The sequence below is a fragment of the Mus musculus genome, chromosome 12 (assembly GCF_000001635.26).
Source record: "Mus musculus strain C57BL/6J chromosome 12, GRCm38.p6 C57BL/6J".
In the NCBI taxonomy this organism is placed as follows: Eukaryota; Metazoa; Chordata; class Mammalia; order Rodentia; family Muridae; genus Mus; species Mus musculus.
Genome location: NC_000078.6, coordinates 110,992,472 through 111,014,664, shown reverse-complemented (window position 1 = coordinate 111,014,664; position 22,193 = coordinate 110,992,472). Strand labels below are relative to the sequence as shown.

Here is a 22,193-nt window from a genome sequence, read left to right as displayed (position 1 = left end):
CAGCACCCATGCTGGGTGTCTCACACTTACAGATAAGTAAGGGGACCCAACAGCCTCTCCTGGACTCCATGGCACCTGCACTCTCTCTCTCTCTCTCTCTCTCTCTCTCTCTCTCTCTCTCTCTCTCTCTCACACACACACACACACACACACACACACACACACACACACCAAGAATAGCTGTCTCCCACTGCAGGGCACCAACCAGCTACTTACTCTATAAGAGAATTGCCTCAGTAGTCCCAATCTGGTGCCAGGAACCTGGAAAAGTCTTAGGGAGCTGCTGGTTCCTCTTTCAGGACAAAAGCTTAGAAACCCTGGTTCTGTCTCAGCAAAGAACGCAGCAGCAGCAACGGGGAAGGAAAGAGGGCGAGATGGCTTTCCCTCTGAAACTTCCTTGTTAGCCGGTCTGCTACCAGGAGGTGCCATCCACAATCAGGCAGGTCTTCCCAGACCAATCGAAGCAATCAGGCCCGCTCTGCAGGTGAGGTCCTCTGCGCAAGTGATTCTAATTTGTGGCAAACTGACATCAAAACCAAGCATAATAGCCAAACACAGACACATACACATAATTTTTAAATAATTCTTTTTGTTTTTTTGTTTTTTGTTTTTTTTGAGACAGGGTTTTTCTGGGTAGCCCTGGCTGTCCTGGAACTCACTCTGTAGACCAGGCTGGCCTTGAGCTCACAGAGATCTACCTGTCTCTGCCTCCCAAGTGCTTGATTAGAGGTGTGCACCACCATGCCCAGCTAAAATAATTCTTTGGGGTTTTTTTATTAGTATTCTTTTTTTATTAGGTATTTTCTTTATTTACATTTCAAATGCTATCCTGAAAGTTCCCTATACCCTCCCAATTCTTTGTTTTATAAAGAATTTGGTTTTGGTTGCTTTGTGTGGATAACTATTTCCAAATGGCTCCCAAAGAGCCTTGCCTCCTGGTGTAGTCCTACCCCTAGAATGTGGGAATGAAGGGAGTGTGACTCCCCATAGCTAATAGAACATGTCAAAGAGGGTGAAAGACATGTGGTTATGCAACATCTTGCTTGGTCCTATTCCTTACTACCTTACAAGGAAACTGCCTTGTTGTAGTGTATAGGCCAGCTTGCAAGGAGCCATGGGTGGTTATAAGAGTTCCAGGAGCCGGGCGTGGTGGTGCACGCCTTTAATCCCAGCACTCGGGAGGCAGAGGCAAGCGGATTTCTAAGTTCGAGGCCAGCCTGGTCTACAAAGTGAGTTCCAGGACAGCCAGGGCTACACAGAGAAAGCCTGTCTCGAAAAACCAAAAAAAAAAAAAAAAAAAAAAAAGAGTTCCAGGAAACTTCTAGTCTATAGCCAACAAGAAACGGTAGTGCTCCAACCCCACAGTGGCAAGTAACTGAATTCCGTTCGTGACTTAAGAAAGCTCAGAAGTAGGTTCTTCTGCGGCCAAACCTCGAATTAGACTGGAGTGCCAGCAGCCTGCAAAGCAGAGGATATGGATCAGTTATGTCTGGAATCCTGATGTACTATGACTAGTAACGTACCTTTTTATTGTACCTGCCTCCAATCTCTCAGTGCTTCACCACGATCTCAGTACAACCAACATTCCCTGCACACCACAGAACATGCTCTCTGTCCTCACTGCCTCACAGAAGCCCACCTCCTGCATTCATCCTTACCATTCTCTGGGCCAACAACAGTTACTGGTGATCTGGGTTTTCCACTTTGTCTCTCTGGGATCTTTATCTTTCTTTCTCTTAGCTCCTTCCTTCACTGAAGTGCACTCTTTAGTCATTCTTAAAGAAAAAGGTACATAGCAGATCGGTTTGATTAACCTTTGCATTTCTGAGAAGTGTTTATAACCAACATTTTTTGCTTGATAGTAGTTTGGCTGGGTATAGAAATTCAAATTGAAAAATTCTTTCTCGGGGCTGGCAGTGGTGGCACACACCTTTGATCCCAGCACCTGGATCAGGCAGATCTCTGGCATCTGAGGCCAGCCTGGTTTACAGAATGGGTTCCAGGACAGCTAGGGCTGCACAGAGAAACCTTGTCTCAAAAAAACAGACAAACACCCTGAAAACAACCCCTTCTCCTTAGCATTTTGCAGGCACTTCTCCATTCTCTTCCACCTTCCAGTGCTAGTGATTTTTTTTATTGTTTTGAGACAGAGTCTAATGTATCCCAGGCCAGCCCTGAATAAGCTATGTAGCTAACTCTTAGCTCTCTGCCTTGGTTATGGAATCAATATGCCTTCCCGGAGAGAAATCACCACACACACTAGAGATCAATAAAGGAAAAGATCTTTAATATGGGACAGGTCTGGCTGTAGCTAACACTCAAAAAAGAGCAGCTATGAAGATTTCAGTAACTTCGATACACTTTAGGCTTATGCATTCCATATATCCTGTCATCCTGAAATCCCTTTCAGGTCCTGGCCCCAGGTTAGAATTTGAGCAGTTTAAACAAGTCTGGCCAACTTAGGCAGATGGGAAAATGACACAGCAATGATATTGCATATTGTCAGAGTTATCTTAAGTACACCAGTGTTGTTTTGTTTTTTTTTTTCAAATAGTTGCTAGCTGGGGTCATCTCGCCCACCTGTGAGGATTATGCTTTTCTCAAGAGGAGAACTGGAGGCTTCATGGCAGGCCAGGACTCTGGTTGAGCCTGCACGGCCCTTGAGCTGGCTGTTATTCAGGAATGGTCTGAGGGGTTGGTCAGTCCTGGTGAACGGACATTTACACCCTAAGGCTGTACACCCTACCTAACAGCCTGGTTAGCAGAGTCCACATTTTTGGGGTGCTGGGGAGGCAGTGTTCCCTCAGCTACATTCTGCCTTGTGTGATTTCATGTTTCCTAAGAGATGAATCCTTTCCAACATCAATTCTGCTACTTTGGCTTTCTTCCAAATCCCGTCCACTTCCTAAGTGGTGGGATTACAGACCTCAACCACTATGCCTGGCTCCTTGCTCCCACTGACGAAGTTTATGCCTCTGCAAAGGTGTTTGGGGACTTAAACATACCTCTGGTGCTTCCCAAGAGCTCAGTCATGTACCTTGGTTTAGGACTTTTTGAGCCTTGTGCAGGGCATAGTGAGCCAGTTCCCTGGAGACTTGTCCTTCAGTCTCTCTCTGGCTAAGACACCCTCCGCCCCCCGCTAGTTGGAGTCTCTCATTCCTAGGCCCACCCCCTAGTTATGCTAACTGTTATCCTTTCCTTCTTCCTGTTTCCTTGTTATTTATTTTTATCACTTAGATTTCATTTATTTATTTTATTTTAGTTTTGTTTTTTGAGACAGACTCTCATTCTATAGGCCAGGCTGGCTAGAAACTCACTATGTAGCCCAGGCTATCCTCAAACCTGTGGGCCTACCTGCCTCAGCTTCCCAGGTGCGAGGGTCACAGGTATAAGCCACCGTGCCAGGCTCTGTGCATAAGTCCATTTATGTGTATTTCTGTTATACAGGTGCATGTGGCTTTTTGTTTGCAGGTGCACGCGTGTTCACATGTAAGTTCATATGTATGTTCACATGTGTGTGGGTGCATATGTGTGTTCACATGTGTCTTAGTCAGGGTTTCTATTCCTGCACAAACATCATGGCCAAGAAGTAAGTTGGGGAGGAAAGGGTTTATTTGGCTTACACTTCCATGCTGCTGTTCATCACCAAGGAAGTCAGGACTGGAACTCAAGCAGGTCAGGGAGCAGGACTGATGCAGAGGCCATGGAGGGATGTTCTTTACTGGCTTGCTTCTCCTGGCTTGCTCAGCCTGCTCTCTTATAGAACCCAAGACTATCAGCCCAGAGATGGCCCCACCCACAAGGGCCTATCCCCCTTGATCACTAATTGAGAAAAATGCCTTACAGCTGGATCTCATGGAGGCATTTCCTCAACTGAAGCTCCTTTCTCTGTGATAACCCCAGCTGTGTCAAGTTGACACAAAACTAGCCAGTACAACATGTATGCGAGTGCATATGTGTGTAGATGTCCATGCATCTTGCTTTTTGAGGGAAAAAAAATCTCTCCCTGGGACCTTGGGTCTCCTTCACTAAGGCTGCCTGGACACCAGAATCCCAAGGATCTTTTTGTCTTCGAACTGGAATTACAAGTATCCTTTCTTTTTTTTTCTTTTTTTTTTTTTTTTTTTTTTTTTTGACAAGATCTTTCTATGTGGCCTCGGCTGGGCTGGAACTTGCTGTTTAGACCAGGTTGGTTGAACTCCCAAAGCTCTATCTGCCTGCTTCTGCCTCCTGAGTGGCAGGATTTGAGGCATGCGCCACGCAGCTTGGCTCGCACACAGCTTTTTACACAAGTGCTAAAGTTTCCGTCCCTCACTCTTGCACAGCAGGCTTTTGAGCAACTGGGCCATTTCTACAGCCTCTGTTGTTTCCTGAGACAAGGTCTGTTTATTTAACAATGACCGTCTTTGTACTCCATGTAACCAAGATTGACCTCATACTTAAATCAGCCCTCCTGCCTCAGCCTCCTGAACGCTGGGCTGTCAGTGGGTTTGGTTTCCTAATAGTGCAGGGTCCTGGCTCTGCCTGGCTGGAGGCTATAAGCCATGGGCTCCTCTGCATGGCTTCCTCCTTCAGAGATCCAGCCCAGAAGCTGGCTTTCTGTCCTGCTTAGGCAGCCCTGGCATGATGTAATGAAACCACCAGAGATCTGTCACCAGGGGCCGTGTTCTATAGCTCAGAAGTGACATTCAGGCCCTGTCTGGACTCCAGGAGAAATTTGTCCAAGCTCTAGAAACCAGAAGTCATAGGGAACCTTGGGGATGTCTGCCACAGGGCCCAGCAGCCTGCTACCTTCTGTCAACAGGCTGTCACATTGTCCCAGCCCTGCCTCCTTCAGCTCCCGACAACAGCCCTACCCGGTCTGCTGGGTCCGCAGAGATATGGTATCTGCTGCTTTTCTGTTGAATCCTATCTGTTTTCTATCTCCTACAATGACTCCCATGTCAGAGTTGTCACCTCTTTATTCCTTTAAACCACCCCCCCCCCCGTTATTGTTGTCAATGAGATTCCAGAGGAAACAGAGGATTGAGCAAGGCTTATTCTCCATGTTTAGCCAAACTTCTCCCCTGCCCATGGCTAAGCCTCTCCAATCAGATAGATAGGTCTTAGTTTTAGCGTGATTTTTCCTGCCTCACCTCTGTTCAGGGTCCGATCCCACCCCCACACACCCTAACCTTGCAGCTGCATAAGCAGGCCTCTGATGCTCTCTGAGTACAGCTATGGGTGCTGGATGTAGCACCTTCACAGCCTTGAGCAGAGACAGACACACAGGTAGAACATGTCAGGGCTCTTTCCTGCTTCTGTGCTATCCCCCTCTCTGAACCCCTCCCGCTACCCTGCCTCTTGGCACCTCTCCCTCCTACCTCTCCCTCTTCTGCCTCAGGCACCTTCCTGGAAACTTCCCTAAATGGTGCAGGCAGAACTTGGCCCTTTTTCTTGGCTGGCCAAGCATCTCCCTGGAGTCTACAAACATCTGCAAACCGGGGCCTGGTGCCCATCTAACCCTCTGCTCTCCACACAGCTACAGAGATGGAGGAGGCATGGGGGTCATGCTGAACGATGAAGCAAGCCTTTTCTTCTCAAGCAGGCAGAGCCTGACAAGACACAGATCCCAGAGGGATACACTAAATGCAGTCTGGCAATACCCTGGCCAGGCTCCTTGGAGCTGCTGGGCTCACATCCAAAGGCTGCATATGGCCCCCAGTCCCAGGCAGCAGCCTCTGCCCCCTTGGCCACTTCCACCCCGGGGGAGTTAGGGGATCCTTGTCTCAGTGCATCTCCCAGCTTTCTCTGCTGGAACGCCCTCTCCTTCACTGTCCCATTGAAACTCACCCTCCAGATCTCTGGACTTCCTGCCTGCCGCGCTCTCTGCCCCACCCTCATCATGCTGGATCTGTGACACGGATCACTCCAGTAATTGACAGGGTGTAGTCCCCGGCTGTAGCCTTCCCTACTCTAAGCCCACACCTGCCAAGAGAGCACACCAAGGAGGCTGTGTCCTGTGTCACTGGAAGCATGCCAAAGGCTATTTCAGACAACACCTGTTAAGAATGGACACAGAAAACAGGGACCTTGAGGCTGGCGGCACCACTTGGTTTAGATACAGGAAATAAGCCAAGTCCAGGAGTTAAAGACACGGGAGCCCAAGACTCAAGGGTCAAGGGCAGGCAGCCGTAGCCCTGCTGAAGGGTCGCGTCCTTTGTCTAGCACCAGGATCCTTTGTCTAGCTCTGTCTCCTGACTCCTGGAGGAGCCGCCTGACTTAGGTGGCCTCAGTGGGGATGAGTCTGTACTTGCTTCCGGTAGGGCCTAGAGACAGGCTATAAACTAATGAGTTTTTGCTAATTACTGGGCCCAGCAATGGAAGACACGGGGGACTGCGGTTTGCCACCTGCAGGGTGAAGAGCAATGTGTTCCTGGAAAAAAGAAGATGCCTTCCATAGAAGAAGTGAACCATGGACACGGGCAAGGGACCCCTGAGGGTGAACACAGAAGAGTGGGCGCAGGTCTCAGGCCTCAGAAGATCCGGCTTCCGAGAGCTCTCAGGCCTCTCGAGACAGTGGTGGGGAAACGGTGATGGGAAGCCTTGTCTCAGGCCCCATGGAAGAGGTCCAACCTAGGTAGTGCTGGGGAGGTAGTGACGAGAGCGGCAGCGTGTGTGTGTGTGTGTGTGTGTGTGTGTGTGTGTGTGCGTGCGTGTGTGCTTCCGTGTGTCCTCCTCAGTAGCTTCAAGGCAGTAACAAAGAACTTTATCTAGACTTGCAGTGAGTCACTAAGTAGAGACGGGGTTTCCAGGGGGAGGGGGAAGGGGTTGAGAGCAGGAGGCTTACACAGGAACGAACACCGGAAGTTAGGTTCCTGGCTAAGACATTGTTCGACCTTACATGCCACTTGTAAAATGGGTTATCAGGCTCCTCCACATGAGGTCAAGGGATAGAGCAGTTGGGGCAGGGGTGGGGGGAGCTTGGCTGCAGGGGAGGGGCTGGGGTTTAAGAAGCCACCAGATTTACTTTAAACACCAGGGCTGTGACAGGGTTCAAAGTTCCCTTATAATCTTGAGCTAAGGGACCAAATAGCACCATACGAGTAAAGACTGCATGTCCAGGGCTCCACTGACACTGGGAACCCAGGCTGCATGTCCAAACCTGAGCCAGAGGGACCCAGGAGGTGACCTTGGCAACCTGCTGAGGAATTTGGAGCCCACAATTATAGGCAGATCATCTGGCTGGGTCTGGATTCAGATCTCAGGAATCCTGCCTAACCCTCAGCATCCAGGGCACCTGTGGGACTGCAGGCCTCTTGAGGTTCCGTAGTCTGTTTTCTGGGTGATTTTCCTAGCTGATGTTAGCAGTAAACAGTAGTGTCCCTTGGCAAGGCCTGCCTGACTGCCTGGGGTGCAAGGGCCTTTTACCCCACGACACAGCAGAGCCACAGGACCTTTCCTATCCCTGATTTGGGCTCTGTGCACCAGTTTCCATTTTCAGGCCAAGGGGCACCTAGTGGGTTCAAATAGCTGGGGTGCCACAATGGAGAGTGCCACCAACCGTGTATAGTGTAGTTGTCCTGCCAGACCTGGAGGCTGGGAGCAGTGTGTGTGCCTGTCTGCATGCACGTGCATGTGCGTGTGCGTGTGTGTGTGTGTGTGTGTGTGTGTGTGTGTGCATGCACACGCCAGCACCCACTGCCCACCCATCTCTCCTGATGCCTCAGCAGAGGAGGGGGGATTTCCTTTGCCTCCAGTTAACGGTCAAGGAAATGAGGCCAGAGAGAGTTCACTGTCTCAAGCTCAGTCAGGCTTTGAGCCTGAGAGGACTTGAAGGACAGGAAAGGTCTAGTCGTCTGAAGAAGGGAGAGGAAGGCAGGTTAGGCGAGAGAACAATCTGGATACAGTAGACTAGGCCCTCAGCGCTGGCCTTGCCCATGCTGGGCTTCTCCAGCTCTCCCAGTGTACAGGTTCAGTGGCCAAGCCTCTCAAGGCTCTGCTCAGAGGCAATCAGGGGAGCAAGGAGGAGGTGCCTGTGTTTGCTGGAGAGAATTTCTTGTTTGAGTGTGGTCCTGGGGACTGAACAATAGACTGTGTTCTCAGCAAGAGTTCTACCATCCAGCCCCGGCCCAGTCCTCGGCCCAGCCCCAGCCCCAGCCCTAGCCCCCGGTCCTGTCCTGGCCCAGCTCCAGCCTCAGCCTGGCCCCAGTCCAGCCCATCCCTATTCCCACCTCCACCCCAGCCCAGCCCAGCCCCAGCCCAGCTACTAAGGATGATCCAGTGGAGGCGGGGTGTGTCAGAGAGGCGTGAGGAGGACAGGACTTTCCAGACCTGTGGTACCAGGTGAGCGTTGGAAGTTCACTGTAGAGAAACCGAATGTCTACCCCTGGGGAGCAGCTATCTCTTACATCCCTCCCACAGCTTCACACACACACACACACTCCAGAGACCTGGGAAAAGTCCAAGGCCCGTGGAATTCCTGGAGGAGGCAATACTAAACAGTGTGCCAGCCTGGCCTGAGAGCTCTGGGATGCATGGTAGTTCCCAGGCAGGGATAACTGTGGGCAGTGGTACGGTCATGGGCAGGGTGTAGGGCAAACAGGTTGGACCCGCTGGGGCAGGAGTCCCACCTCTGGGTGGGACACGTGACTTGCCTCCACCTGGGAGGGAACATCTGGATATGTTCAGCTTAGTGAAGCCTGGGCCTGTACTGACCCACTGAGCCTGGACCAGGCACCTACTCTCCACTTACCCCCCCCCCCCCGAACGGAAACTTTTGCCTGCTTTGACCCTTGACCCCATTCTGCCTCAACAGCCAGCTCACCTTGTGCTGGCCCACACGTCTGCAGGGCTTTCTTCACCTCCTCTTGTCCTGTTCCTGTTGCCACTGCTCTCAGTTACCTCCTCAGCTGTCTGCTGCTCTGAGCCTGCAGTGCTCCAGGGCCCTGGCCCCAGCTGTCTGCTCTAGTCTCCAAGGCTCAGTGGTCTGGGGTAAATTCTGCCCTCCCACTTCTCCCTTCTACCTCAACCCCCAACATAAAGCATCTTCCCGCTTCAGACTCAACCTGGCCAGCTCCCGTGTCGTGCACGGCCCTTGTCTGTCCTGCAGACCCCTCAGGCCCAGCCTGTCCACTCAGCTTCCTCCTCCGGTTCTAACACGTGACCTTAGGAATCCTGGCCAGCTCCAGCTTCTAGTGAGGTTGACAGAGGGAATAGAATATGGCCCTTCTCTGTTCCTAGGACAGTGCCCCTAGACACCAAGTTCCCGGAGTGGCTGGGAGGATGTGCCAGGCACCCAATCCTCAGCAGAACTCGATTGTCCAACCAGGACTGTCATGGGGGATAGTGAGAGGTAGCCGCCCAGAGGCCCTGGATCCTGTCTCCTCAAAACTGACTCCTGGATTCTGGGAAGGGCAGGCTAGTAAAGAGAACAGGGTGGGGAATGGCGTCACTTTACAGGTAGGTTGAACATGACTTCTACTGCAGGAGTTTGCGTCAACCTCTTGCTTAGGAGGTTAGAGGGTATTAGAGGCCACAGCCCGGAACAGCCAGCCCGGGGGAAGTCCACGTGGTCAGGGCCTAAAGCTACCAGCAGATAGATGCCTTGTCTCCACTGCATCCTGAGTGGAGTGGGCTGAGCCACTTCTGAGTTCCTGACCTGCCTGAACTGTGAGACAATGAATGTCAGAGGTCGATTAAAAGTCTAGTGTAGCCGTACACATCTGTACATACCCCCTATACACACCCAGCACCTGAGACAAGAAATCAGGATGAGGAAGAATTCAAGGACATCCTTGGCTACTTAGTGAGTTGAAGACTAGCCTGAGTTACAGAGGACCCTGTCTCAAAACAACAAAAAAATCAAAATGTCACTAGAACCATGGTGGCTTGCACCAGCATTCCCAGCCCACAGGAGGCAAGGCCACTGTGAATTTGAAGCCACCCTGGGATACATAGTGAAGCTTTGTCTCAAAACAAAACAAAGTATCACTTGGGGACTTGGGGACTAGCAGGTGAGCAAAGGGCTCATCGTGCTTTTTGACATGCATGTTCCCTGGCAACTTCTGCATGTGTAGGAGCCGCCTGTCCCACATGCCAGGGGGACACTGCCACTTCTGTCAACACAGAACTCAGAGACATAAAGGCAGCAACCTACACTGAGGAGCCTTCCAATTCTGACATGTCCCACTCCCTCTTCACAATGGTCTCATTATACCCAAACCCACAGCCATCTGAAGGTGAAGTTACTCAAAGCATCATTTCGAAACATCAATCTTGGGTGACTGTTACTATTTTGGGCAGTGTCTCCACGCCCTGTGTAGCTGAGGATGACTTAGAACTACAGAGCCTCCAATGACAGAATCCTCTGGTCTCCACCTTCTTAAGACTGGGATCACAGGCAAGCCACGCCCAGCTCTGGCAACAGTCACTTCTGCCGCTGGGCTACTGTTTAAGGGTTCACGCCATTATGTCTAACAGGTGCCCAGAGGTTGGGAACAAAGCGTTCGGTTCTCAAGTGGTGGGTGAGCGGAGGTTCGAGGCTGACTTGATGCAACCCTAGTCAGAAATTGTTGGGGCTGAAGAGCTGGCTCAGCAGGGAAAGGCACTGGCTGCTCTAGAAGAGAGCACAGCTTCAGTTCCCAGCACCCACCCAAGTGGTGGCTCACAACCACCCCTAACTCTGGCTCCAGGGGATTGAATATCTCCTTCTGACCTCCTCTGCCACAGGGCCTGCAAGCCAAGCACACACACACATAAAGTCAAATAAAGCCTTTTTTTTTTTAAGGTTTTTTTTTTCTTCTTCTTCTTCTTGAAACAGAGTCTTACTATGTAGCCCTGGCTGGTTTGGAATTTGCTGTGTGTGCTAGCTGATCTTGAACTCAGAGTTCTACCTGCCTCTGCTTTCTGAGGGCTGGGATTAAAGGTGTGTACCATCAGGTGAATCCCAGTGAAGAATTCTTAATTAAGGGTGGGGGGATGGGCCTAGAGCTCCCAGGAGCTCCTGAAAGAGCCTGTCTTCTAAGTCTGATGGCACAGAACCTCTAGGAATGTAGCTTTTTTTAAAAAACTTATTTATTTGTTTTATGGATGTGAATACACTGTAGCTGTCTTCAGACACAGCAGAAGAGGGCACCAGATCCCTTTACAGACGCTGTGAGCCACCATGTGATTGTTGGGAATTGAACTCAGGACCTCTGGAAGAGCAGCTAGTGCTCTTAACCACTGAGCCATCTCTCCAGCCTGGAATGCAGCTTTTAAAACCTGTGTGCTTTGCGGATGCTGTGGATTGCTCAGTGAGATGAGCAGGTTTGGAAGCAACACCATGTTTAATTACCTGCAGGTGTGATGGTCCAGGCGGCTCCTGGAACCTGGGGGAAGCTTTACTCTCTTTGTTAAACTCCTCTCCCACTTATCCCTGTGTCCTGGTCAGTCAACACATCTCTGTCCTATGCCCTTCATTATCCCAGCCTGGCCTGAACTCAGGATCTCAATGTGGCCTTGAGCTTCCAGAGAGCATCCTGCCTCTATCTCCTGAGCGCTAGCGTCATAGACAGGTGCCACAGGGCCCACCCGTCGTGTATTTCCTCTTTCTCAGTATCTTTCAAATCTTCCTCTCCAACTCAGAATGTGAACCACTGAAATCATTTAATTGTGTGTAAAGTCAGAAGAAAAAGAGGAATTTTGGGGAGAAGCAAATGTTACAACATCAGCGTACTCACCTTCACACCACTGAGCCTAAACACAATGTGCGTGCGTTTTAGAGGAATGGGAATGGGAGCAAAAGACATGGATCTCATGTGAGTAAGTATACCCTCGGCCGAGCCTCAGTTTCTTCCTCTACCATGGACGTGGATACCTGGCTCATCCTGGCTTGGTTAAGCGACACAGTTGGCTGTTGGCTGTGGTCCTTCACCCTCCCACTGAGCAGAGATCTCTGGATATCTTGATGTAGCTGGATAGAGAAGCTGCAGTAGTGCTTTTTTCACCGACCCCTGCTGGAGAGGGCACCGTGGCAATAGGTGCCTCTGGCCCAGAGCAGAGGAGGACAGGCCTCTCCTGCTAGCAGCTGTGTGTGATCCTGGTTCACCCAATTGTGGCTGAGGCCTGACTGAGCACCTGTGGATTAGATGCACAAATGCCACAGGATGCCCCTGACATCCAGGTGTGAGACATCAAGGACAGTAAGGACCATCCTGGGTTCAGGTCCTTGCCTTTGATTGACATCGTGCTTTAGCCCGCCCCCCCCCATGCTTGGCTGCAGCCCCTCAATCTTAGGACCATACAGCTTAGGGTCAAATATCCAACAAGCCTCTGTGTGTGTGTGTGTGTGTGTGTTCTCCAACTATTTGTGTGTGCATGACAGAGATTTATAATCTCAAAGCACATCCCAAGCCCATCATCTGATGCCTTGGCACCAAGTATGACTGGCCACTCAATGCACTTGTCTAAGGCACAATTCATTTAGACATTGCATGGCAGCATACACAACCAGCCCATAAGTCCACAGCAGGCAGAACAAGAAATGCTTCTGCCTTGCATTTTGGCCATCTTTCTCTGGACTCAGCCACAGAGAAGCCCCCCTCCCTTCTGAGGAGACAGACAGTAGGGCGGTGCTTACCTGTCTCAGGAGACCAGCCTCCTCCAGCTGTGGCATGAGGGTATGTGCTGTGACTACACTCAGTCCTGACAAACATCTGGGGCTGCATCTCGGGTCATCATGCCAGGAGAACCAAGGCATGGACAAGGGATAGAGGTCAGCTGAGGAGGAGACTACACAGGCAGGGCTCTCTTGTCAGGACCTTGCCCCACCTATGACTCCAGGCCTAGCAAACCTCTTTCTCAGTTGAAGGTGATCCCAGACCTCATAGAAGCATCCCTCTATGGATGTGAACCTGGGAGCCTGCATCCCTCTGGGCTTCAGTTTCTCCCAGGAAGCATTCTTAGAATCTTAAGCAATCTTAGAGGAAGAAAATGAAGCCCTAGCTGCCAGAAACTCACTCTGACCTCAAACTCAGAGATCCGCCTGCCTCTACTTCCTAGAGTGGGGATTAAAGATGGCGGGCCACAATGCCAGACTTCTTTTCATCGTTTTGAGACAGGGTCCCACTCGGTAACACAAGTTTATCTGGAACTCTGGAACTTGGAACAGCTGTTCTGTAGACCAGGGTGGCCTTGAACTCAAGAGATTCGCCTTTGTTTGTGCCCTGAGTGATGGGATGAAAGGCATGTGTCCGCCGATGGGCTGTCCTTGAACCCTGATCCCTCTGGGAAAACACTCACGTTCAGCTGTGACCAGCTGACCTCCCTAGGCCTGCTCTCAGGGTCACCCTTGTCAAAGCATCTGGTAGAAGCGCCCTCCCTTCTAAGTGTGAGCAGCCCTCGATGTTTATCCAAGTGTCCCCCATAGATGAGTGGGGCATCCTGCCTTCTGGCCCCTGCGAATAGTGAGGCTGTGAATATGAGTTCACCAATGGAGGAGCAGCGCTTGGACGATGGTGAATTCTGTTCAAGGTATAGTAACGCTGGAATGGTTAGGGTGATTCTGGAGTGAGACAGATGGCTTAAACTGACATTTAACATTGGTGGTGGCCAGGTTAAAATCAAGCTGTGGGCAGCCCTGGCCCCAGTCCTCTCTTCATGTCCAAGGTGTGGGACTTCATGCAACTGACCCAGACTAAAGTCTGCAAGAGGCCAGGTCCTCCTCACCGGACCCTTAGGATCCAACATTTGCCAAGATCCAGGAAAGCATCTGGTTGGCTATGCTATCACCAGGCCACCTCCAGTAGGTTGTGGTCAGTCTATGGATGGGCTTCCTTCCATCACTGGTCCAGCTCTGATGAGGCCCCAGGTAGCCTGAACGGTCAAGGTGCGACTCCTGCCCATTGAGCTGCAAGCTTGGGAAAACCAAGCCCCGGAACTCCAACACTTTCTAACACAACACCTGGGGCTTGGCCCTTGTTGGTGTTTGGTGAGGTACCCCCCCCACACACACACACTGCTCTGCACTCCTAAGCAGCAGAGTCCCCTCTCCAGTCTGTCTTTTATCACTCCCATTTGATCCCTAACATTGCCTTGTCCTAGGTGGCCTGCTGCAAGCCTCACCCCCCATTCCCCGCCCCCATCTTTGGTTGCTGGGTGGAGGGAGAGGACTGCTCCTAGATGTTTATGGGTAGCCCCTTGTGCTCTCCCCACCAGCTCTGCCCCGAAGGGGTCCCACCACATGAGGAGCGCCCCTAATTGCCCTGTGCTAATTGCTTGCTGAGCTCACCTGTGCAGCTGGGCTGAGCTCCCAGGAGGCAGAGTTTGTTGTTGGAAGTTAACTGAATTCCCCAGCTCGGAAGGATTCAGCTTGGGAGATGGATGCCCTTGTCCTTTGGAAGATTTCCTCAGAATGGGCCTCAATTCCTCAGCAACAAACCTGGCTTCTCCCAGTCCAGTTGGGGCCTGACCTACCAGAAATGGCAGACAAAACTCTGGTCCTGGGAAGGCACAGAGCTGTCCAAGCCTTGGCCTTTTCCTTTTAGGAATTTTATCCATGTATATTTAGATATTACATTTTACATTTACATTTGTAATACATTTATAGTTGTGCAAACTAATGTCCTCATCTATCCTTATCTGTCTCCTCGCCAAGGCCCTGTGAGCCTGCTGATAGCCAGTCCCTGCAGGCACCTCTTTGCTGGCTGGCTCTTTCTGTCTGTAGATGGCCTCTCCTGCTCATTCTATTACTTATATCTGTGTAGTCTCACTGTGTAGCTCATCAAGCTGCCCCCCACTGTCAATCCTCCTTCTGTATGGTGGGATTACAGGAATGAGCCTGGCTTGCCTTTTTTTTTTTTTTTTTTTTTTCCGAGACAGGGTTTCTCTGTGTACCTTGGCTGTCCTGGAACTCACTCTGTAGACCAGGCTGGCCTCGAACTCAGAAATCTGCCTGCCTCTGCCTCCCAAGTGCTGGGATTAAAGGCCTGTGCCACCACACCTGGCCTGGCTTGCCTTTTTATATTTATATTTTTAATTTTTAGGTTTTTTTGTGTGTGTATGTGTACGCTTATGGGTGTGTGTGTGTGCTTATGGGTGTGTGTGTGTGCTTATGGGTGTGTGTGTGTGCTTAAGGGTGTGAGTCCAAGGAGGCCAGAAGAGGGCACTGGGATCTCTGGAGCTAGAGTTACACAGTTGTGAATCACCAGAAATAGGTGCTGGGAAGCAAACTGAGTTCAGGATTCCCTAACAGCAAATGTTCTTGACCACTGGGCCATTTCCTACAACTGTCAACTTTTCCACCCACACTCTAGTTCCCGAAATAATGACTCTGAGACTTATTATTTATGATTAAATGACTAAGCCACAAGCTTTAGCTCTTTCCGCGACTAGCTCATAACTTAATTAATCTGTTTATTCTATTCTAAGAGTGCCACATGGCTGGTTACCTCTCCTCAGTTTCATGTGTCTGTCAGAGTTTGGTGCCAGTCTGTTCCTGATTATATCCCAGAGTTCCTCTCTCCCTACTGGAACTCCTCCCTCCTATTTCCTGTCTCAGCTAATAGGTCATAGGCTTTTTATTGACAGGTGACACTTCCATACAGTTCGTGAGAGATTTCTCTACAATCTCCAGCTTCCATTTTTGGTGGTGTTCTTGTGAAGTGGAAACTTAAGGGTTCTTTGGAAAGTCGGTTGGATGGTGTTTTGCTAGGGGCAATCGCGTGAAGGAACGCTTAGCTGAAGCAGACACAGAGGAGGGCATGTTCTGCTAAAGCCAGCGCGTGAAAGGGCACGAGATGGACTCTTTGCTAATGACACACACGTATTGGTCCGCCTTACAGTGCGTAGTTGAGCTGCATTTGACAGGACATGCACCAAACAACTTCTGGTGTTGTGCTGCAGTTTCTAGCTGCTTCTTTGGACTCAGGTGATTGGCAGAGTGATGTCAGCTAAGACAAATGCATGTGCTGAGGCAAGGTCCGTGGAGGACACATGATGTTTGGAGGGATAAAAAGGACTCGACGTACAGTGACAGAGGCTGAGCTAGGCTTGCTTACAGAGCTAGCTGTGCAATGTTTGTGGGTCTCGAGTCTTCTCTGATCTTTGCTTCCCTTAGAGAGGCACAGTGAAGAACTTTTCTTTCTTTCTTTTTTCGAGACAGGTTTTCTCTGTGTAGCCCTGGCTGTCCTGGAACTCACTCTGTAGACCAGGCTGAACTCGAACTCAGAAATCCGCCTGCCTCTGCCTCCCGAGTGCTGAGATTAAAGGCGTGCGCCACCACATCCGGCCCGATGCATTTTAAATATTCTTTTCTTGTTGTTTTGTTGGTTTGTTTGAGACAGGGTCTTGTCTCTCTCTATGTAGCCCTGAGTGTCCTGGAACTCGCTCTATTGACCAGGCTGGTCTTGTCGTCACAGAGATCCTCCTGTCTCTGGCTCCCAACGCTGGCATTAAAGGCATGCCAGACTTAATTTTAGATATTCTGCTATCTGTCTAAGTACCTCACTGCAGCTTAGTGCCTGTCTCTGGTTACTGACTATACGATGAGTGTACTTTCAGGAGCTTACTGCCATCTGTGTATCTTCTTTAGTAAAGTGTGTTCAATTTTTTTGACCCTTTAAATTGACACATTGGGGCTGCAGAGATGGCTCAATCATTACGGTCACAGGACCTTCCAGTGGACCCAGGTTCAGTTCCCAGCACCCACATAGAGGATCACAACCGTCTGTACTCCAGTTCCAGGGGATCTGATGCCCTCTTCTGGCCTTTATAGTCACTGCATGCACAAACATGGTGTAGGCAAAATAACCATAAACATACAATAAAAATAAATGCATTGTTAGAAGATGACACATGAGCTGGAGAGATGGCTCAGAGGTTAAGAGCACCGACCGCATCGCTTCTCGGCCTTTTGGCTAAGATCAAGTGAAGAGCACCGACCGCTCTTCCAAAGGTCCTGAGTTCAATTCCCAGCAACCACGTGGTGGCGCACAGCCATCTGTAATGAGACCTGATACCCTCTTCTGGTGTGTCTGAAGACAGCTACAGTGTACTTAGGTATTATAATAATAAATAAATCTTTTTTAAAAAAAAAAAGAAAAGAAAGAAAGAGAGAAAGAAAGAAAAAAAGATGACACATTAAGGCTGGATGTGGTAGTGTGCACACACACACAAACAGAGAGAGAGAGAGAGAGAGAGAGAGAGAGAGAGATTGTTTTTAAGAATTCTTAGGGCTTTCCAGGTGGTGGTGGCACACACCTTTAATCAGTATTCAGGAGGCAGAGGTAGGTACAGAGTGAGCTCCTAGTTCAGCCAGGGCTACACAAAGAAACCCTGCCCCAAAACAAAAGCAAAAAACTCAAAAACTTCGGGCTGGAGAAAGGGCTCAGCGGAAGACCAGGGTTCAAGTCCCAATACCAATGTGAGGGCCCATAACCACCTGTAACTCAGTTCCAGGGGGCCCAATGTTCCCTGTTGACCTCTTTGAGCACCAGACCTGCACGTAGTGTACTGGTATACATTTAACACACAGGCAAAGCATTCATACACAAAAATAAAAATAGATAAAATTCTTATTCTTGCTATAGGGTATGTAGCCCAATGGAAGAGAGCCTGCTTCGTAGTGTGCTCAGGGCCCTGGATTCAATCCAGTCACACAGATACACACACACACACACACACATATGTACACACACACACACACATGCACATACATTTTTGACATATATATTTTTTAATTTAAAAAGTCTCACCCACTTAGCCTGAAATTTGCTCTGTAGACCAGGCTGGCCTCAAACTCCTAGAGAACCCCCTGCCTCTGCTTCCTTAGTGCTGGGATTAATGGCGCACCACAGCGCCTGGCTTTGCTGTATTTTGAAAATATGATTTGCACAGATACTTCCTCAATCTGTATCTTATTTTTATTTTGTTGATGGTAATTTGTTTCTTTCATTTATTTATTTATTTTTGATTTTTGAGACAGTGTTTCTCTGTGTAGCCCTGGCTGTCCTGGAACTCACTCTGTAGACCAGGCTGGGCTTGAACTCAGAAATCCACCTGCCTCTGCCTCCCAAGTGCTGGAATCAAAAGCATGAGCCACCCCTGCCCAGCTGTTTCTTCTATTTAAAAAAAAAAAAATTCTTTTTAGGGCTGGCGAGATGGTTCAGGGAGTAAGAGCACTGACTGTTCTTCTGAAGGTCCTGAGTTCAAATCCCAGCAACCACATGGTGGCTCACAACCACCCGTAATGAGGTCTGATGCCCTCTTCTGGTGTGTCTGAAGTCAGCTACAGTGTACTTACATATGATAATAAATACATCTTAAAAATTTTTAAAAATTTAATATGTAATTTATTTTTATTGTATGTTCATTGGTGTGTTTACCTGCATGTGTGTTGGCGAGGCTGTCGGAAGCCCTGGAACTGGAGTTACAGACAGGTGTGAGCTGCCATGTGGGTGCTGGGAATTGAGCCCTGGTCCTCTGGAAGAACAGCCAGTGCTCTTAACCACTGAGCCATCTCTCCAGCCCTTTATTACTTTTTTTTTTTTTCAAGACAGGGTCTCTCTGTATAGCCCTGACTGTCCTGGAACTCACTTTGTAGCCCAGGCTGGCCTTGAACTCAGAAATCTGCCTGCCTCTGCCTCCCAAGTGCTGGAATTAAAGGCGTGCACCACCACGCCTGGCTTTATTACTTTTATTTTTAAAATTTTATTTATTTATTGTGATAGAGTCTCCCTTAGGGGTCTAATCTGGCTTCCAACCCAAGGTAATCCTCCAGCCTCAGCTTCCTTATTTCTGGGCTACTCTGCCCACACCATGACTGGCTGTTCACCGTCATTCTTGATTGGCTCCGCCATCTCCATTTCATCTTCTCCCTGCGCCCTAGCAGTTCTGCCTTGTCTGGTCTTTTCTTCCTCATACTTAGGAAGTCTTTCTCTCATTTTGCATCCTTTTAATGAATTTATTGTAAAGTATGTGCATGCCTGTGTCTGTGTCCCTGAGCAGTGCCTCTGAGACCAGAGGCGTAGGAATCCCGAGGCTGGAGTTAAAGCAGTTGGAAGCTGCTTGATGTGGGCACTGGATTACAGGCTCGTCCCCTGAGCTTGGCTCGTAAGGATGTATTTTTTTTTTTTTTTGAAGATTTATTTTTATTTTCAGAAATTTTTCTTTTTTTTAAAAATTTCTTTTTGTACATATTTATTTTATTTTATGTGTGTTATAAGCTTTCATGCATGTATTGTGCATGCCTGATGCCCACAGAAGCCAAACAAAGGGTGTTAGGTTCCCTGGAACTGAGCTATAGATAGTTTACAGATAGTTGCAAGCCATCATTAGGTTCTAGGAATTGAAGCGGGTCCTCTGCAAGAACGACAGTCCATCCCCACCACACACACTTTTTTTTTTTTTTTTTTTTTTTTTTTTTGGGACAGGATCTCACTGTGTAGCCCCGGAGGCCTGGAACTCTCTCTGCAGACCAAGCTGGCCTTGAACTCACAGAGATGAACTTGTTTCTGTCTCCCAAGTGTGCTAGAAGTAAAGGTCTCTGAAACCAGCCCAACTTAGTGATGTTTTCCTTCATTTCCATAGTCATGTGGCAGTCCAGGAGGGCAGAATGTTTGTCTCTGCCTATCGTCTAAGGACATGTCGTCTTGGCACCTAGCTGGCACACCCACCACATACAATGTTGTATTACGTGTTGCACCTGGCAAAAGTTCATCTTTAATGTTCAGGCCACAAGACCCACACACCCGCATGCATACCGGGCACTGCCCACCGACCCACTTGCCTGCCCCGCCCCCTTCTCGCATGGCCCCGCCCCTTCTTGCAAGGCTCTTGCCCCTCTCTCACGGCTCCGCCCCCTTCTCACACTCCTGTCAGGTCGTCTCAGTTGAGACTGTTGGCAGTAGCGGCTTCCACTCTCTGCCTTGATTCACCTTTGCACAGCTCCTCCAGCTCAGCCTGAAAATCACCACAGCCATTTCTGAGAGACCCTTACCTAACACAGCTGTCTTCTTCATGCTTCATCCTTCACCCACAGATGTGATTGATGCAACCAGACTGCCATGCTGTAAGGGAGCCCAGGCTAGTGTGGTAAGAAGCCTTGCAGAGGGGAGCCAAAGGCCCTACTTAGGGCAAGAGCCCCAGCAGACTAGGAAGCAGCCAGCTGAGCCCTGTCATTATCCAGAATCAGCCGATGAAGCCTCTCGGGACTTTTCACCTATTGAGCCTCCAGATGATTGCAGCTGTGTAAGCGCAGGAAGCAGGACTGCAGGACCATCCGGGAGCCGTGAGAGGTTACAGAGACTGGGCTTCTAAGCCACCCTGCAGGACTGGTTCTTATCCAGCAGTGACAGAACACCCAGGGAGTCTCCTGCCTCTCGGGGTCACTTAATATGCAAACCTTTCTCCCACCGTACTCCTTTCCCTCCCAAACCAGTACTATATTTTATGTATGTGACTACACTGTAGCTGTCTTCAAACACACCAGAAGAGGGCATCGGATCCCATTATAGATGATTGTGAGCCACCATGTGGTTGCTGGGAATTGAACTCAGGACCTCTGTGTCTTTAGTTAGGGTTTTACTGCTGTGAACAGACACCATGACCAAGGCAACTCTTTTTTTGTTTTGTTTTGGTTTTTTTTTTTATTTTGTTTTGTTTTTCAACACAGGGTTTCTCTGTATAGCCCTGGCTGTCCTGGAACTCACTTTGTTTGTAGACCAGGCTGGCCTTGAACTCAGAAATTTGCCTGCCTCTGCCTCCCAAGTGCTGGGATAAAAGGCATGCGCCACCACTGCCTGGCCAAGGCAACTCTTATAAGGACAACATTTTATTGGGGCTTTACAGGTTCAGAGGATCAGTCCATTTTCATCATAGCGGGACCATAGCAGCATCCAGGCAGGCATGGTGCAGGAGAAGCTGAGAGTTCTACATCTTCATCTGAAGGCTGCTAGCAGAATACTGGCTTCCAGGCAGTCTTAAACCCCACACCCACAGTGACACACTCTGGAAGAGCAGTCAGTGCTCTTAACCGGTGAGCCATCTCTCCAGCTCTGTTTTTGTTTTGTGAGATAGGGTTTCACTGTGTAGCCAGGTTGCACTTGAACTCACAGAAACTCCCCTGCTTCAGCTTCCTGAGTATGGGGATTACAGGTGGGAGCCACCAGACCTGGTGGAGTTCAGCCCATTTGTTTGTTTTTGAGACATGGTGTTACTGTGTATCTCTGGCTGGCCTAGAACTCTCTATGTAAACCAGGCCTGTCTGCCTCCCCGGTGCTGGGATTAAAGTCCAGAAAGGATGACAGTTTGCCCAAATCCCTTTTCCAGCCGGGGAGCCCCTCCCAGACTGTTTCTTCCTGCTCTGCAGCCTCTGGGAGGTAGCTTTCCCAAGAACCTTGTCATTTCCTCTAGCCAGAGGTGAACACCTTCTGTACTGCATTGCTGTGTCATTGGGGTTCCTTGCTGCCCCCCGGGTGCTAGGAAGCCCTCTTCTTAGGTTGTTCTGTGTTCAGTTCATCTTCCTGTGTTCAGCCCTCAGCCCTGCAGGCGCCCAGGAGCCTCATAAACGTGCACCTGGGGAAGGACAGGCCGGAGCCCGAGGGGCCCAGGGAAGATCCCTGGAGGCATAGTTACCGTGCTTGGTGAGCAAGCTAGGCTGGGAGGACAGCATTCCAGATGGAGAACATGGCCGGCTCTGACTGGAGCGAGAGGTGCAGAGGGCTGCTGGACTTGGGCCACCTTTGCCTCAGGCAGAGGGCACTGTGCAGACACAGGCCAGTGTGTTTCTAGGTCGGTAGGGTGAAATGGCGTGTCGCCATGTCGACACAGCTGTCACCTTGAAGCCTTGTAAACGTGGGTGTCACACAACTCAAAGCCTGGGACCCTGTGGGAACCTAAAGGGATTGGCAGGATGCACCATGCTATGAGAGGAAAGGGTCATGGAGGAAAGGAAAGCCAGCGTCTAGCAGGATGTTGAGGGGCCTCGGTGGCTGAGGTGGCCAGGACAGGGGCTGGTTCGAGTGCAGGCGGCAAATTTCCGTAGGAAGGAGCCTTGGGGGGGGGGTACATGGCTGGAGGAGTTGGGAGCAGTGTCAATGGTGGGTCCCGAACTCGCAGACCCAGAGGAGTCCTGGAGCCCCGGCTGCCAGGTCCTGGCACCCTACCGGGAGACACATCCTAGAGACTCCGTGGTTCCTCCCTCTACCGCTAGGGGGCAGTGCTGGCCGCTGCTC

At 50.0% G+C, this 22,193-nt stretch overlaps 1 long non-coding RNA gene across 1 annotated transcript; it reads right to left on the bottom strand.

Moving 5' to 3' along the window:
* Positions 1–792: 792 nt before the first annotated feature.
* Positions 793–20,267, bottom strand: 6030440G07Rik (RIKEN cDNA 6030440G07 gene). The gene is made up of 3 exons (NR_036598.1): positions 19,958–20,267; positions 1,659–1,775; positions 793–1,458 (listed from the first exon to the last, which is right to left on the bottom strand). It is a non-coding gene; the product is annotated as an RIKEN cDNA 6030440G07 gene (long non-coding RNA).
* Positions 20,268–22,193: the final 1,926 nt, after the last annotated feature.